At 35.7% G+C, this 19,565-nt stretch overlaps 1 long non-coding RNA gene across 1 annotated transcript; it reads right to left on the bottom strand.

The window, feature by feature from the left end:
• Positions 1-2,523: 2,523 nt before the first annotated feature.
• Positions 2,524-10,294, bottom strand: LOC121429783. Its single transcript, XR_005971970.1, has 3 exons — positions 10,051-10,294; positions 8,276-8,277; positions 2,524-2,533 (listed from the first exon to the last, which is right to left on the bottom strand). It is a non-coding gene; the product is annotated as an uncharacterized LOC121429783 (long non-coding RNA).
• Positions 10,295-19,565: the final 9,271 nt, after the last annotated feature.

The following is a 19,565-nucleotide window of genomic DNA, read 5'->3' as shown; positions in this document are numbered from 1 at the left end:
AAAAGCTAAAAGAGAACATAATAAACAACAACAAAACAATTCAAGCAAATAAACACGTTTGAAAATGAATTTTGACCGCATAATTTTAAAATTATGGCAAAGATTATGAAAAGGTTGAGAGAAAGTTTGCTTATTGATACGAATTCCGATCATCATAATCATCATTTTATGCCATTTGCCTCCATTTTAACCCCAGACAAATTCCTTCCGTGTTCGCTCAAGCATGAACGGAACTATTTTTTTAATAACATTTGAAAGATAAAACTTCAGAGCACTTATTAACACCAAAATATAGACATCATAATTTGAAAACAAAATTTTTTATAGACTTTTCAAATCTGTCTCGTTTCTTTGATACGCACTGTATATTTCAAGCACTTTGTAGGAAAGTTGTGAGGTTAATGTTGATCGCACGTAAGAAAGAGCTGATATTTTTTCATTACTATATATTACCTTGAGTTTGAAATAGGACCGGGATATCCTTAGGACATGCATATGAAAATAGCTATCCCTCTTGCTAAGCGTGACGTGAAACAAAAGGGACAAATATTTTTTTTAAATGAATATCTGTTTAATGCTAATGAGGATGCGAAATCTGATGACATTATGGCCTGAAAACTGGACATTCCAAGCACTTTTGTAATTATAAATAGGATGCATCAGCCATCAGTTTATGTATCTTAACCATTAATGCGAGCGCAAATCGCGAGTCAAAATATTCGATAAACTGTCATGAAAAGGGGATTTTATAGTTTGAGACATAACTCGCCAATCAAAATACGAGCGTACACTGCTATGTAGCAGATAAATTTTGACAATAAGACCTGAAAAGGATATTTTGAAAACTTTTTTTGGAATACACGAGAATAATAGGTACCTGATCAAGTTTTGCGAGCGCGAGTGCGAGCAGAAAATGATTATATTCAGACCAGAAAACATACATTTTTACAGAGCACTTTTTAAAAATTAATTTGTAAATTAAACAAAATGATCAAAGTTCGATTTCCGAGCTAAAATATGTTTTCTTCACTGAGTTAAAAATTTGATATGTTAAGCTCCATGAGCAAAATATGTAAAGGCAATGCGAGCGCGGAGCACGAGCGATAATTTTACATAGAGTTATACGAAAGAATAAAAACAAATCATTTTCCAAGTCTTCCCCTTATCTTGTTTCATTCAATCATCTTCGTCTCTTTCCCCTTTTTTCACTCTCTTTTCCCCATTTTCTTGCTTTCCCCCTTTTTTTCATTTTTTTTGCTCCGCCAATAGGGGGCCCAGGCCCCCTGGATCCGCCAATGGAAAAAATGTATTAAAGGCATTGTACTTACAGTGTTGCTTACACAAATCTAGTTCAGCTGCTTTTCTAGTGCAGCGATGGCCTTTTTTTGTTTTTTCTGAACACCTTCCCACTCCTCCTCCTCGGGCCACTCTAACGTTTGCACGTACCATCCTCCGAATCCTATACAAGGAGAATGTAAATAATAATGGTAAAGGTAATGGTTATGGTTTAATCAAAATTCATTCGCAGTCAAAGGCTGAATTGCAGAATATTTTACAAAACAAGCACAAGAATATATGATAATCAATTGCGTAATGACACAATGCATAAGAAATTAAAATATTTAAAGGTCAAGTCCACCTCAGAAAAATGATGATTTGAATCAATATTAGAGAAACATCAGACAAGCACAATGCTGTAAATTTCATCAAATTGGATGTAAAATAAGAAAGTTATGACATTTCAAAGTTTGGCTTATTTTTAACAAAATAGTTATATGAACGAGCCAGTTACATCCAAATGAGAGCGTCGATGATGTCACTCGCTCACTATTTCTTTTGTTTTTTATTGTTTGAATTATACAATATTTCAATTTTTACGATTTTGACGATTAGGACACCATTGCCTGAAGCACAAAATGTTAAAATAATGGTATTCCACGTGTTCAGGGAGGAATGAAACTGCATTTCACATGGCAATGACAAGAAAATCAAAATATTTGATATTTCGTATAATAAAATACAAAAGAAATAGTGAGTGGGTGATGTCATCAATTCCCTCATTTGCATACCGACCGAGATGTGCGTATCACTGTTTTGTGAAATGAAGCGAAACTTTAACATTTTCAGTGTTATGCTTATTGAATTTTTCTCTTTTTATTCAAATCAAGTTTTGTTGGGGTGGACTTGTCCTTTCAAAAAGCTTGTTTTGAAAAATGTAAATAATATCTTGTTGATATTTATTTACTCTATACGACTATTACTATGTTGTTATATTATTACCTTTGTGTATTGTATGTATGTATTTTGTAATTCTGATACTGATGTGAATGTATAAATAAATGAAATAAAAAAAGTGAACATAAACATTAAAACATTACAATTTTATTAAAAAATGCACGGTGAATTCACTTCACCTAACCTATGGAAAAAAAGTAATGAAAACCAAAATGCAATATTGTTAGAAGTATTGAGGCATAAAACAGACATGACCTAACGATTGTCCGGCCCCATCATTGTGCATCTCTTGAATGAACTGTCCATTCAATAAGAAATGGAAAATAAAAATTCCGATCAGTTCTCGTAATCATGAAAAAGACGTGTATCTAACCAAAGAAGCTCCTTTTTTTAAAGCGTTTTTTTTTTCAAAATGAAATGTGCCCTTATTCAAAATTAGATACTCTCTTTGAAGAACAACATACTACATTTCAGGTAAGAAAATTATGCTTTTTGCTTGCGTTCATCCCAGTTATTATGTAGTAAGGTACTCGCCCTTCTTCTGGTTACAAAAATGCCTATGTCCAGTTTTCTGCAGGAATACCACTATTTCGGCTCTCGCTTCGTGCTCGCGTTAATTCTTTGGTTAGATACACAGCTTTTGCATGATTAGGAGAACTGCTCGGATTGTTTTTTTTTCATTTTAATTTCTTATTTAAATGTCCCAAAGTCTGAGCTTGCGATTAGCGCTCGCAACATCTAGCACGGGCTGCCCTTTTAACAGTATGACCCGATTAGCTCCATGACCCAAAAGCGAGTTTTAGAACTTTTCAGATTTGAAAACAATCCAAACCGCGTAAAAATCCAAAATAATCAGAAATCACTGTAAAAAGGATTGCCTCAACTGAATTACAATAGGAATGCAAAGCACACAGCGACATCACAAAAAATAATCTCGATCGTGTTGGAAGTCGCCAAAAGGCCCATTTTGACATGATTGCCCCCTTTTGGCTATGCCCCCCCCCAAAAAAAAATACGTACCCCTGCTCCCATATACCTTCCCAAACTAATAACATTTGAACAGTGTTTATACCTACCGCTCTTTCCCTTAAGGTTTTCCTGGCTTCGCTACAGATAATTTCATTTTTGAATAAACGAACATTCGGAATACCGTGAACCTTACAAGGGCGCCGGAAGCGGGGGGGGGGGGGGCACTTGCCTCCCCCCAATAAAATTTTTTGGCCGCAAAACGATATTTAGCCCCCCCCCCCATGTGCCCTCCTGAAAGTAGAAAAATGATAAATTATTTAAGGACAAATTAAAGTAAACGAAGGCACTTTTCTGCCTGAAAATTGTCATTTCCATTGTCAAAAAAAATTGCCCCTGACGGGGCAAATACATTATAGTAAGCCTCGCGTCTTTTGACGAACAGTTCCTCTGTGAAACATACCTTTAATAAGCCCCTTTTCCATCTTATTACAGTGTGATAACGTTTAACCTTTTAATGAATACATTTCAGACTAAAAGCGAATGGCAAATAGTGGTCCACCAATGATTAGGTTTATAACTCTATGTTGCTGGCTGTGTCGTCTAAAGCCAGGCTGACACTTGCACGACTTTTGGCAAAGATTTTGTCGTGGAATGTCGTGCCATTTTGGGGCACGAACAGGGAGGCTCCCGCACTGTTTACGACTTGTTCAAGCATAGTTCACGACAAGTTCACGACGATTTCACGAATAGTTGACGAATGCGTGCTCGTCAGTGTCTGCATTGACACGAACTGGCACGACGAGTTCATGTATAGTTTGCACAAAGTTTACGCACTTTCCGCATTGGCACGACGAGTTTACGCAATTCGGACGGTGTAGTGCTGAACTATTCGTGAACACGACGTGAGCTGTTCGTGAACTTTTCGTGATAGAAGTCGTGGCATGGCGCGCACTGCCATGCATTGGCACGCATCCCGCATCGTCCAGACGAGTTCACGAACAGTTTGCGCATAGTTCACGACCCGGTCGCTAAATTTTGTCGTGACCAAAATTTTGAACATTTCAAAATTCTCGTCCCGACATGGCACGCAGTCTAGTTGCGTGTCTAGTCACGGCTAGTTTGAGCACTGGCACAACTTGAGTCGTGCCAATGCGTGACACAAAATATCATGCAAGTGTCAGGCTGGCTTCACAAACGCGCTGTCGCCCAGAAACGCTCAAACCGGACGCGCGTTTCCGTTTTACACCCTGGCGAAGGCATTTTCCGGAAAAGTAGCTAAAAAGCGACTAGTGAAGAGTCTACGTCTACGTTTGTTTACATTATCAGCTGGGCGCGCGATCCAAAGTCCGCACCGAAGTTATCCGCAGAACATACCGTACTGTCTTGCAAATGCAGCTGCATGAGCTTATACTTTCCAGGTTTGATCATTTGCATTGCCGACTTGCTGATGCCTGTCTTTCTCTCTATCTGTCTATACATCTATCTCTCAAATGCTATCTCTATCTATCTATGTAACTCAGTGCAGTATCTATCTATCTAATAATCTTCTCTGTCTCTCTCATTCTTTATCTAACATCTATCTATCTCAAATCTCTATTCATCCATCTGTCTGTCTTTCTCTATTTCTCTCTCTCTACCTACCTATGTAACTACAGTATCTATCTGTTAATTTGTCGCTCTTCTCTCTCATTCTTTATCTATCTGATATCTATCTCTCTATCCATCTGTCTGTTTTTCTCTATTTCTCTCTATCTATTTATCTATTTTTTAATGAGAGTATCTATCTATCTGTTAATTTGTTAATAATCTTCTCTGTCTCTCTCATTCTTTAATTATCTATTTCTCTCTGGCTATCTGTCTATCTATCTATCCATCTGTCTGTCTTTCTCTTATTCTCTCTATGTATTTATCTATCTATTTTTTTAACTTATCTATCTGTTAATTTGTTAATATTCTTTGTCTCTCTCCCTCTTTATCTATCTAACATTTATCTATCTCTATCTATCTATCCATCTGTCTGTCTTTCTCTACTTCTCTCTATCTATATATCTATCTATCTATCTGTTAATTTGTCTATCTTCTCTTTCTCTCTCATTCTTTATCTTTCTATCTATCTAACATCTATCTATCTGTCTCTCAAATTCTCTATCTCTCTCCCTCTCTAGCATTTTCTCTCTCTCTCTCTCTTTGTCCGTCCATATTTCTATCTACAACATCTCTCTCTCTCTCTTTCTATCTATCTATCTATCCACCTCTCTCTCTCTCTATTTCTATCTATCTATCTGTCTATCTTGTCTCTATTTATTTATCAGTCTTCTATCTATTTTTCTTCTAAGTGTATCAATCCATCAAACTTCAATTTGTCTTTCCATTATATAGGTATCTGTTTATTTTGATTTTGCCTGTCATTCTATTCATTTAGTTAATAATTTATTTTTATAAAAAAAACTATCATAAACAACGCGACTGCAAAAGCATGTTCGGATTTCACTCCTGACTGCCGCTCTCTCTGTACATGAAGTGCCGAGGAACTCTGTGCTCTGATCAGTAACTGTGCAAATTGCATGCGGTGGTGGAATCGCCCGTGTCGCACGCTGCATCCAACCAGCGACGTGTGTAGACTCTTCACTAGTCGCTTTTTGGCTACTTTTCCGGAAAATGCCTTCGCCAGGGTGTAAAACGGAAACGCGCAAACCGGACCCGATATCACTAACGCGCGTGAACAACAACTACTCGAGCAACATATGGAATCTATGTGATTGGTGATTGATTGATTGGTGGTAATTTTTTTACCTGAATGCTAAGAAAGCATTAATGCTTGTAAGAAAGCAACCAGAGGACGACGGCTTAAGGTCCTTTCCGAAGGACCTGGTACTGAGGATTAATGCCTCACCAAAGTGCACTAGCGCACCAAGTGGAAATAGAACCCGGGTCACCGGAATACGAATCCCCCGTTCTACCGAGTGAGCTATCGCGCCTCCATTTGTCATAGCTGTCAAGCCCAGAAACCATAACATCTCGTTTCAAACAACTTGTTTCAAATGTTTTATTTTCAACTAAATATAAATTGAGTTAATAAAGTGATAACAAGTCAGTGCCCCAAAGAAAATATCAAGGTCATTTCAACTCAATATAGACATGTTATCAGAAAATTACACACAGAATAATCATGTGCAGAGGATTGTAATTCATAATATGAGAAAAATGGGGAATCCCACTCGAAAGCAACTTTGAGATAATGTTTAGACATGAAAAAAAAATCATCTGTGAAAGTGTCTTATTGGCCTGACTCATATTATCCGAGATATGAATACAAATGTAAATAAAAAATATAAAAGAAAAAATAAGCGTTATAGTACTGCTCTACTATAAAAAATATCTTAAAGTTCACAGCCCCGTACTTTCCTCTATTCCTTTTCATTGGCATGATTGGAAGGCGTTTTGTCTGATACTATTTCAGCTCATTTGATATAGCACTTATGTATTTTAGATTCCAAAACTTCTTCCCATTTATCTGTTACTAATCAAATCGAGATGGCAACTATGTTCTCTGGTTCATCACAGCTTTTGTTATTCATGGACGTTTGCAAATATAAAAAAAAAACAATCCAGGAGTGGGTGGGGCTGCAAGACGTAAATTTTCGAAGAAACTTAAGACCGATTACGTTCACACTTTTGGTGAATTTTGCCCTCTCGATCGGCGGCCCCCGGCTCCATAAGACCGATTACGTTCACACGTTTGGTGAATTTTGCCCTCTCGATCGGCGGCCCCCGGCTCCATATACGGTCATGTTTTGTCTAAAGTCTTTAAAAGGCCTATATTACATTGATTTGAAACAATTTCGTTTGCAACAAGGCTCTTCATTTGCTGGAACTGTGGACCCCTATCATGAAGAAACACCATTCTGGGTCAGAAGGGAGGAAAGAAATTAATTTTTGGATGCTCTTAGAAATGCAACTTTCATACTCCATTTCTACACAGAGTCCTCACCGGGGGGGGGGGGGAGTGGGGGTTCCCACAGCCTCTCCCTCTCGATCGCTTCGGTATCTCACGCTGTCAAAAATATTGTGCCCCTCCGGTATTTTGCCCCCCTAAAACTGAAAGTGTTCCGGCGCGCCTGGAACCTTATAAATGTAAAAAACAGAATTATGGCCAATTATTTTTTTTTCAATTTCCGTCATATAGTTTACAAGCCTAGCTGTCAACCTGAAATAAATATACCAGCGAGTGAGAACAATAAGTGAGAATATACCTTTTTATCGTATAAATTATTATTCAGCTCGACTTTCATTTTCTTGTGTTATTACATGGAATCATTCATTTTTCCACACATGGATCTCTTCTGTAATGTAATAACTTGCAGCAATGAATATCTAATGCACTAAATCAGTTGCCAAATACAATTTTTTAGTTCTTGGTAGAAAGAAAATGGAATAAACTCAATTTCTTACAGCAAAATACAAAAGAACAAGTGGGGATATGATATCATAAATTTGCTCATTGATTATTCATGAAGACATACCTACTGTTTCACCGGAATAATGCAAATCTTTAAAAATAACATACTTATTCGATGTCCAATTATGTTTAAATCATATTATTTTCAGCCCGGAGCATCCATTTAAGGGATTAGTGCTAAGTAATACCTCAGCAGGCGCGTACGCAAGGGGGGGGGGGGGGTTAGGGGGTTCAAACCCCCCTTTTCGTTTTTTGTTTGTTTGTTTGTTTTTTTGCTTGCTTGTCTCCCCAGAGGTCGGTCTGGTAGACGCACGGCACGCCTACATAATAATGTATGACGCAAGAAATTGTAAGGACAAAAAGAGGGCGGATTCCCCCCCCCCCGCTCATCACTTTTTAGAGACTGGGCGGGAGAAAAAAAATCAGCTCGAAACCCCCCTTTCAAAAATCCTGCGTACGCGCCTGTACCTCAATCACACTACTAGAACTTGAATCACGATTAGAATATTGTTAAACTGAGATTATTTTGTCCATGCGCAAAATGAAAAAGATTTCTTTTTCGAGACCAATTGTTGGGTACACAGATCCTCTGAGTAATAACCTCAGTCACACTACTTGAAGTTGAATCGTAATTAGAATATCGTTTAAAAGTGAGATTATTTTGTCCAAAATAGATTTCCTAATCGAGACTAATCGATTTCAATCAGTGCATGTGTTACGCATTTCTTCATTGTAAAAATGATTTATTACGAAATGCACCTTAACGATTTGTGGAATATGAATATATCAATAAAGCATAAAAAATGACTAAAAAATATTCAAATTTCACTTTTTCCTTGTGTGCAAACACTGTTAGAAAATTTATCCTTAAAATAAAAAAAGTTCCTGCAGCAGAGTCTCGAGAACACCTGTAATCTTACCAGATTGCGTAATCTTACAGGAAATTAGTATTTGGTGTATGGAACCTTACAAATTACCTTTTATAAAACACCATTTTCCCCTTTTTAAACAGACCTGTTCTGTTAAATTGCAGAAAGTTTCCTGTTTTATTAATTTACGGTATGATTCTGTCATTGCTTTTTGCAAAATCTTCTTTCTTTTTTTGTAAAATCAGGGTATTTTTAACAGTGAACCCAACTCCCCTAATATGTTAAATTTCCTCAATCAATCAGGATTCATATCAACAAGTACAGTATATCATGATTTCCTAATCGAGACTAATCGATTTCAATCAGTGCATGTATTACGCATTTATTCATTGTAAAAATGATTTATTACGAAATGCACTTTGACGATTTGTGGAATATGAATATATCAATAAATAAAGCATAAAAAATGACTAAAAAATATTCAAATTTCACTTTTCCTTGTGTGCAAACCCAACGCCCCTAATATGTTAAATTTCCTCAATCAGGATTCATATCGAAAAGTACAGTATATCATGCATGTCAAATTCATTCCGAATGAGGAAATCGTGGATACTTACTCTGGATCGTTAAATCCCTTGAGATGTTGCCCACAAATCCCACTTTTGTGGGTCGTTCTGTGCTTGCATCTGGTACCTATAGAAAAAAATATATGTATACATATAATATACATAAGTAATCGCTGCTAACAACATGACGCAGTAAAAATGAAGTGTGGTAAACACAGACTTTTTTTACATTTCTTTAACAATTTGTTTTGAATGCTGATTGGATGTCTATCTATTGACTTGGTGAAGCTTGGTGAACTAAGTGCAACTTTGGATTTATTAATCCTGTATTTTTATCAGAAGGGTGAAAATTGTCCGGGAGGGGGGGGGGGCAATTCCATTGAGGAGGACGAGTGGATACCATGCGTGACCAAAAAATATCTCTTTTTCAAAATAGGGCACGTGACGTACGTAATGTAGTAAGGGTGTTACAAACACTAAAATAATGAAAAAGGGTACACATGTATGAATGAATGGATGAATAGTAACAGACTAAAGCTGAATGAAGCAAAAACTGAATTTCTGGTAGTAGGTTCACCATATAACCTTTGTGGGTTAGATAATATTTCTATTGATATTGGTACATCCCAAGTCTTACCATCCACTTCAATTAAGAGTCTTGGTGTATATTTGGATAGTAACATGTCTATGACACAGCAAATTGATTTTTTATGTAAATCTGTTAGGTTTCAATTAAGAAATATATGTCGCATACGAAAGTACATAACAGTAGATGCATGTCATCATGCGGTACGTAGTCATGTACTATCTCGGATCGATTATTGTAATGCACTCCTTGCAGAAGTTCCCCAAATTCATGTAAGGCGACTACAGAGTCTGCAAAACTGGGCAGCACGTATTATTCACAAAGTTGACCGTAGACATGATGCTATTCCATTAATAAGGGCATTACACTGGCTACCAGTTAAACAAATAATATTATTTAAGATTCTTTTGTATGTATATAAATCATTTCATGATCATGTACCAATGTATATCAAGGGGGCACTTCAGGTTCATTATCCTAAACGAGAAGGTTTGCGGTCTAGTGGAGATCATCTTCGACTAACCTATCAGACAACCCGGAGTAAGGCTGGTGAACGTAGTTTTACTGTTGCTGCGGCAAAAGAATGGAACAAGCTTCCCATGACATTAAGATCTGAAACTTCTCGGTACAACTACTGGAATGAATGCCTATCAATCCCTGTACCCACTTTGTGGGAAAAGGTACATAAAGCCAATTTCTTTTGTACTATCGATTCTAAACTCCGTTCCTTTTACTTTAAGATTTTTCATAATACTATAGCTCTAAATGCATTTCTGTATAAAATCAAAAGGAAAGATTTACCAAACTGTACATTTTGTGATAATGAAGAGGAATCAATAATTCATCTGTTCTGTGACTGTGATAAGGTTACCCCAATTTGGAATCTTCTATTGACTACGATAAAAAAACATATTTCAGATTTCAATCTCACTAATTTTCAAAAATTGTTTGGTGTATCAACGGATAGATTTGTTACTTACCTTTTACTATTGGCCAAATATTATATTTATATTTGTAAATTCAAGAACACCTTACCAAATGTGGATTTATTTAAAAGTTTTGTGAAGAAACAAAAGGAAATTGAGCATCACCTAGCCAAGAAAAGAAACAAACTCACTGTACACTTTAAGAAGTGGCGATTTGATATATGATTTTTATTTTAGATACAGGTAGTTCCCCCTTTTCCATTCTATTTGTTTTTGTATCTTAAATTGAGACTTGTACAATGCACAGAGTAATATGCTACAATTGATTATACATGTAAATTTATCTCGATGTGTATTCCCTTTAGAGTAACCTGTATCGTCCAATGTTTTATTTTGATTTATGTCACCCTTTTTATTTTTTTTTCCATTTATTTTTTTATTTCATCTTTGTTTTGTGATTTTACTGCTTTTGAACTGTTTCGAATCATTCCAATTACCTGTAAATATTGTGATTATATGTGATTTTGAATACCAATAAAACACATAATTAAAAAAAAAAGATCTGAAACTTCTCTTCATAGATTTAAGAAACAGTTGAAAACGTACTTGTCTCCAGGATAGATGTAGCTTTTTAAGTATTTGTAAATTGATCTACAGTGTAAACGCTATGATATAGTGCACTATGTATAGCGTTCCTAAATGCCTTTTTATTATTATTTCGCTCGGAAAACTACATGCTTGCGATAGTATAAAAAGACTTAAATATTTTATAAAATATGTACTTTTTGCCCCTGCACTACGTGTTTAGAGTCCCATTTGAGCGAGGTGTGTTGAGTGGTACTAACTACTAAACTCAACCCTGTAAAATTATACATTTGTAATATCCTGAAGATTTTTACACATTTTAACATTGGTACAGATCCGCTTAACCAAATGACGATGCAACTGTCAAAAAATATTCCGCTTGAGTGAGCACCGCTTGTTTTTAAAAAACTCTGTGAAAAATGATTTGCGCAGAACTTTGAAATAGTTATGCGAATAAAAGTAGATTTTAATCATAAAAAACACGTTGAATTTTAACTTGTTTCCTTGCCCAAAACACTTCGAGGAGTGCATTGCGCCCCACCCCACTCCCCCACACACCGAGGCCATCGTGACAATATTTACTTTACACTGAGCTGTGATTTTCATGAAATGGCTTAGGCTTGATTTTCCTTTTTTAATCATTGTCAAGCTTGGAAAAGGTGTAGAGAAATAAGTATTAAATGAAAAATTAAATGTAAACCTAGTGAAAAAAACGCTGGATATGTCTGACATACATTTTTGTTCAGACTTAGTTAAGGCCTGGTTACACCGCCCGAGCGTTGTTGGAGCGGTTGTGGAGCGGAAGGGAAAGAGAGTCGCATTTCGCTCACAAAATTGGGGAAAGAAATAGAAAACAAAAATCGAAAAAACAACAACAACACAATCGAAATCGAAAATGGTGAACGGTAGCAAGAGGTGATGATTTTTTTCTCTCCGCTCCACGACCGCTCCAACAACGCTCGGGCGGTGTGACCAGGCCTTAATGTCCTCAGATCCAGCTGGCATAAAAAGGGGAAAGGTTGTGTTTACTAAGTGTTGAAATTTCAATTTGTGTGGCAAAATTGTTACAAAATGCTTGAATGTATCTATTTATAACAATTGGCAAAAAGAGCAATGGGAAATTTATGAGAAATGTTTCGCAGGGTAAGTTTGATTTCCCCTTTCCCCTGACACAGCGTGAAAACGAGCATTTCTGCGCAAACAGATTTACAAAAATGGACAGTGTTCACTCAAGTGTAACATTCCGTCAAAACTTTTTCTTTCATTGGATAGATGAGACCCAAACCCAAGATTAAAATGTGTGAAAAATTATCCACACGTTGTATATTTTTTTTAATCCCCAGGGCTTTTTCAAAGTGTATTTTTTGATACGCACTGCATATGTCCACACCAGAGAAGTGTTAAACAACACCAATTTCGTTTTGGTCTAACACCAGATAGGTGTTTACACAACACCAATTAGTGTTAAAACTGCATCGATTTGATTCCAAAATGGTGTTGTTTCAACATTTCTCTGGTATGGACATTATATAAACTCCCGGGCTGGTGTTAAATGAACACCGGAGTTTTTGCAGCGCATGGACCTGAGAAGCGGGGGTGCTGGGGGTTCTGAAGCACCCTATAAGATTTTCCCAGGGGGTGTTGCATTATTTTCCAAAGGAATTCTGGAATTCTGGTTGATGTGTCACATAGGAGAAATATATGTAAAATGTCCAACATCCTTTTCTGAAACCCCCTTTTTTTTTGACGTATCAAATTTCTTGGCACCGAAACGACCTTCATTTTGCAGTGAAACCTTTTTTGCTTGTCAAATTCAGGCGAGCTTCGCGCTCGCATTGGCGGAGCAGAAAACAAGGGGAAAGGCATTTAAAAAAAAAGGAAACACGGGAAAAGAGAGGAGAAAATAACAGGATGAAGAAGAGTGAATAAAATGAGTTGAGGGGATGACTTGGAAAATAAAATAAAAAACCTTTCATGTCACTATTTATAGTTTTGCATTGCATGTTTGATGAGACAGGCCCCTATGGGACAAGCCTACGTGAGATTCTTCCTCAATAGGCTATGGAGCTTAATATATCAAGTTTTGAAGTCAATATGCAAAACATATTTCCGCTCCGACATCGAGTTTTAATTATTTTGTGTGATTTATAAATTGATTCTCCAAACGTGCTCTGTGAAATGGCCGTTTTATTGTCTCAGTATCAACATTTTCAGCTCGCGCCATTTTGTCAGGTACCTATATTCTCTTCGTGTATTCCATAAAGTTCTCAAAATATCCCTTATTTTTCGGGTTTGATTGTCATAACATGCAGCGCTGTGCGCTCGCATTTTGATCGGTTGTTTGCTTGTATTTACAGTATTTCCATATAAAAATGAAATATTTACATGCTCAATTTAACATATACAGATCATATGGATCGAGGATGGCCCATTTCAGCGGTATTGATTAAATACCACTGTTCTTCCATGGGGCCCTGTAAACACAAATACATGCATATAATGATAATAATATGTCTATTTATATAGCGCAGTTACTATCTGCATTATACTCAACTGCGCTTTGTATCATAATACCCCGGCTGTAGCTGAGCCGCCATATTAATAGGCGCTAAAGCGTTCAAGGAATTAATCCGACCGGGTACCCATTCACCTCACCTGGGTCGAGTGCGGCACAATGTGGATATATTTCTTGCCGAAGGATATTAAGCCATGGCTGGGACCTGGACCTACGACCCTCTGTTTCAAAGCCTTATAAGACTAATCTACTGGGACACAACGCTCCACATTATAAAACGAATGTACAAAAAAATACACAAAATATAATTGAATGCATGACAAGAAAGAAAAATCACCCCATCCTACCCACCCTTAAAAAGGGAAAAAATGCAACAACAGGCAAAATCATTATGGAAAACAGAGATACAATTGAATATTAGATTTAAAGGACTGAATCGTCGAACTAGACGACAAATGTAATTTGTTATGAAGTGTATCCCCTATACAAAAATGTTCGTTCACAGCTATTTGACTTTGGTTTTGGGAGACTAAAGTGATTTTCTGTACGCAGAGAGTAAGGGTATGATTTTCGAGAAAATTGTGCTTTCATATAATCAGGTGCAAAATTATTCAAAACTTTAAACATTACTTTCATGTTCCTTTTGCCGAGTATTTAGAGTCTTCCATTTCAAAATATCATGGATATATGAGGATGAAGTATACAAATATGGATCGATTCATTCTTAGAATAATTCTTCTTGCACGATTTTGTAGCTTTTGCAATAAATCTAAATATTTTTTAGATGCAGATTGCCCAAAAATATCATCCTATTCAAAGTGTGGAAGGATATCCGAAAAATATATTAATTTTAGACTATATTCAATAACAAATCGCCTAAGTCTGCCAAGGAAACCAATCATTTTACCGATTTTTGAATACATGTGATCAAAATGAATATTCTATTTAAGTTCCCTATCTATGAAAACTACAAGATATTTAACACTTTCTTCCATTTTAATATCTGTTTCGCGAATGCTTAAGGGAAGAGTTTTATGTCTTGCCAACATATGCGAGTACCAAAAAACATACTTACGGTTTTATTACATTTATATTTCAGTCGATTTTTGCTCATTCAATTTGCAACATTTTTCAGTTTATTGTTAAGTGTTCTTTAATCCACAAGTAAATTTTTTCAGAGAAATATTAAATGGCTTCCTGCCATATTAATTGGAGATTAATGTATACCTCAATAATTTACTCTATAATAATAAGCAATTCTAAAACAAACTACTTAAAATCCCCTTTTCATGACATCGCGGTTTGAGCTCATTAATTTTCTAAAAATATATTAACCAATGCCTCCTATTCATAATTACAAAAGTGCTTAAAATATCAAGTTTTCAGGAATTAATATCAACACATTTCGAGCTGTCACTGGGCTTATTAAATTAATGAATACAAAAATAAGATTTTCCTGATTTTTTGATAATAAAATTGATAATAAAATTGTCCCTTTTTAATGGAAAACTCGCGCTTAGGAAGAGAAATAGGAGAAAGTCATCTTCATGATGACAAAATGTCCTTAGATTAAAAATATCAGCTTGAGCTTCGCGATCGCATCATTTATTGAGAGCGATCCATAATAGCCACTTCATGATTTTCCTGCACAGTGCTTAAATTAACCCTTTTTCAGATAGGAATATCAAATATTTTCGACTCGCGCTTCGCGATGACACTATTAAAATGTATTACAAACTTAGAGTAAATCCTACTCCAAAACGTCGTGAGAAATATAATAGATATAAAAATACATTAACAAGAATTTTACGGATTGAGAAAAGGAAATATTATTGTAATCAGTTTGAAAAGAAAAGGTCCAACATAAAAGAAACATGGGGTATAATAAATAATGCTTTGAATAGGAGGAGTCTCATTAAAGATATAACCCAAATCCGTGAGGGAAATAAAGTTTTAGATGAGAATGAATCTATATCCAATCACTTTAATGAATACTTTGCAAACATCGGATCAAATTTGGCTAAGAAAATTCCTAACGCAGAAAAAAGTTTTCATAATTTTTTGAAGAACAAAAATCAGAATTCAATATTTTTTAATCCAACCAATTCATCAGAAATTTTACGAATTGTAAAAAATATGAAAGACAAGCGAAGTATGGGATATGATGAAGTTAGTAATTTCTTGCTGAAACATATCATAAATGAAATTACTGAACCTCTAGAGCACATTTTCAATTTATCTATAAGTCAAGGTGTCGTACCGGACGCAATGAAAATCGCTAAAGTTATTCCGATATTGAAGAAAGGTGATCCTTTAGACTCCAATAATTATAGGCCAATATCACTGTTATCGTCAATTTCCAAAGTTCTAGAAAAACTTATTTTTGATCGTACTATGTCGTTCTTTGTAAGTAATAATATTTTCGCAGATTCGCAATTTGGTTTCAGACAAAAACATTCCACGATACATGCAATTTTACAATTTGTTAATCATGTTGCTTCTGCTAATGATGATCATTGTCATACACTTGCAATATTTTTGGACCTCTCCAAGGCCTTCGATACCATTGACCATCAAATATTACTGTATAAACTTTCTCATTACGGTATTCGTGGGAAGGCCTTGGAGTGGTTTAGAAGCTATCTCATAGGAAGGTCTCAATTCGTTTCTATTAAGGGTGTTAATTCGTCTTTTAAACAGCTACCTTGTGGTGTCCCTCAGGGATCCCTCCTTGGACCTTTACTTTTTATTTTGTATATGAATGACTTTCAAAACTCTTCTCGGGTCCTGTCATTTACCCTATTCGCTGATGATTCTTCCGTTTTCTTTTCCCATAAAAACCCAAATATCCTATTAGAAACAGTTAATATTGAACTCAGACTTGTTGCAGAATGGATATGCGCTAATAAACTTTCCCTTAACATAAATAAAACTCAAGGTATGTTTTTCAGTAATTCTATTTCACAGTTACCCGGTAATGTTTACATTAATAATACTGTTATAAATATAGTTGATTCGTTAAAATTTCTTGGTCTTATTATTGACAATAAACTTTCTTGGAAAGAGCATAATTTGAATTTAAGTAAAATGCTTGCGAGGAATGTTGGGGTAATCAATAAACTAAAATCGTCATTTCCTATGCATATCTTGAAAGGTTTGTACTCAACACTTATTTTACCTTATCTGAACTACGGTATACTTGCATGGGGTAATTCGTTTAATTACCAACTGGATAAATTGTTAATTCTTCAAAAACGGGTATTGCGAATAATTTGCCACTCTGACAGGTTAAGTCACACAAATATTTTATTTTTCAACAATAAAGTATTAAAGGTGCATGATTTATATAATTTCTTTTTAGGGTGTTTTATGTTTCAATTGAACTCAAATGCTCTTCCTCATGCTTTTACATCACTATTCCAAAAGAATCAACATTTGCATACTTATCCTACCCGACAGTCGTCATTCTTTCACTTGCATAGGTTGAGAACAGTACTTAGGAAAAGGACGATAGTATATACTGGTCCAGTTTTTTGGAATTCCTTGGATACGACACTTAAGCAACTACAAAATTATAATATTTTCAAACATCACTTGAAAGCAAAGCTTCTTCTTCGATATAATGAAACAAACTGAATTGCTCTTTATTGGCATGCTCTATTGTATTTTTGTCCACAGAGCTAATCAAGAACTTTCTTAAATTCTGTTGGATGGCAGCTGCTTGTTTTATTTATTTTGTTCTTTTATTTCTTCGTTTCTTTCTTTTGTCACGTTTCTGTGTTGTGTTGTTTTTGTTGGTATAATTTGATTTATAAAATGTTGTCACGTGTATTATTCTAAAGTAATTATATCAAAAGTAATGTATAAAAAGGGAACCTTATCTACAAGCATTCTGCTTCTAAGGTTTCCTCCACTTTTCCGTTTTATGTATACTTAAACATGTATTAATATGTATTGATTAAGAATGCTTGCTATTTATATTTATATAACCTACGTGTGTAATGGTTGTTCAGCTTAGTTATGCAAGATATCAAAGTTTTGTAACATAACGGATTTGTGGAAATAAAACCTAAATGAAATGATTGCCCGGGTCAATGAAAATTCATGTTAAAAAATTCTTAAACACGCGCACGGATGTTAATTAAGAGACACTAATAAATGAAAAATGCTTAAATAATCCAGTTTTAGACTAAAATTTTCTTCTCGCGCTTCGAGCCCACATTATTGATTTCGGATACCCAACTACTCTTTCTTTTCACGATTTTTTTTTACAAAACACGAATAGAGTGACCCGTTTTTATATCTAAATCTCTATTTTTACCGCTCACGCTTCGCGCTCGCATTGTTTAGCTATATGGCTATATATCCTGCCTATGATTACAAAATATGCTTAGAATTTCATTTTTTTAGGTTGGAATGTCAACAATTTTCAGCTTTCGCTCGCTTTATTTGATTTTTGAATATGTATCGCTTTATGGCTCATTACAAACAGTTCTCAATATGTCCCTTTTCAATCAGTTATATGCGGATTTTGTTCAGGATCACAAACATTGCCCAGAATAGTCGATTTTCAGGACAAGATACATGAAATTTCCACAAAAAATAGCTCGAGATTCGCGCTCGCACTATTTAGATATGGCTTATGAAGTTACTATGTTTTATAAGAATAAAGTGGCTGTTACGAAGAAAGAAACAAATATCATCTTTGAGTGGCCGATCGGGGAAAATATGGGTGATTTTTTTCGCATACATTCGTAATTCCGAAGCTTCGTTAGTCCGAAAACGAAGTGAGGTTCGTAATTCCGAAGGTTCGTTAGTCCGAAAACTAAATGATTAACTAACCTTATTTCGTTTCGGACTAACGAACCTTCTCAACAACGAACCTTATTTCGTTTTCGGATTATTGAACCTTCGGAATAACGCCACAAATGTTTGGATTAACGAACCCTTTTACGTTTCGGATTAACGAACATCGAGGTATAGGCAATTTACGTGTTTCGGAATTACGAACCTTTGGAATTACGAAGTGCAACCCATTTTTTTCCGTCCCATCACTTTTTGGTGAAAGCTGGATTCGCCCCTGAATTTAAGCCTACTTCAGCACCCCATCAAAAAAAATCGTTCCCAGTGCCCGACCCCGGGGCCATAAACCAAGTAAACGTGAAGCCGACGTCCGTTACATAACAATTATGATATCGTTGTAGGCCTACTTGTTTAGGGGTCAATTCAGGTAACGGTTTGTTTCCAATACTTGTTAAGGGGTGAAATTTTAGAACAACGAAAATACTTGTTTAGGGTGCATTTCGAAACCCCATGGTCACGCATGGTATTCAATCATCAATGGAAGTGCACCCCCCGTGATTTTTTTTGCCCTCTATAGGCTGTGATGACATACTGTATACCGGAACGATCACTGTTCTTCACGGAGAAGGCTGGGGGAAATAGATATTCGGCAATGTGAGAATATAATTATGTATAATGATGTTGAAAGTTCTACATAATCTTGCCCCGGACTACAATCATGAAAATATCAATACCTGTTCAATATTATCATTACTCTCTTCTTACTAATCTACCCAGTCTTCCAAAACCAAAACTCATGAAAGTTGTAAAATGACATAATATAAGGGGGCTTCATTGTACAACAAGCTTCCATCCCATGCTATCAGTCTTTCTTTGACTATACATTCCATTATTATCAAACATTAGAAATTATCTTTATAAATTTGAATATTTGTTGCATTACACATTAGTCTGCCCCGAGTTTTATAGGTTTTTGTCTCACCTGCGAAGCAAAGTGAGACTATAGACGCCGCTTTTCCGACGGCGGCGGCGGCGGCGTCAACATCAAATCT

The sequence above is a fragment of the Lytechinus variegatus genome, chromosome 16 (assembly GCF_018143015.1).
Source record: "Lytechinus variegatus isolate NC3 chromosome 16, Lvar_3.0, whole genome shotgun sequence".
NCBI lineage: Eukaryota > Metazoa > Echinodermata > Echinoidea > Temnopleuroida > Toxopneustidae > Lytechinus > Lytechinus variegatus.
The sequence above is the reverse complement of the archived record's forward strand: the minus strand, read 5'-3'. Positions and strand labels throughout refer to the sequence as shown.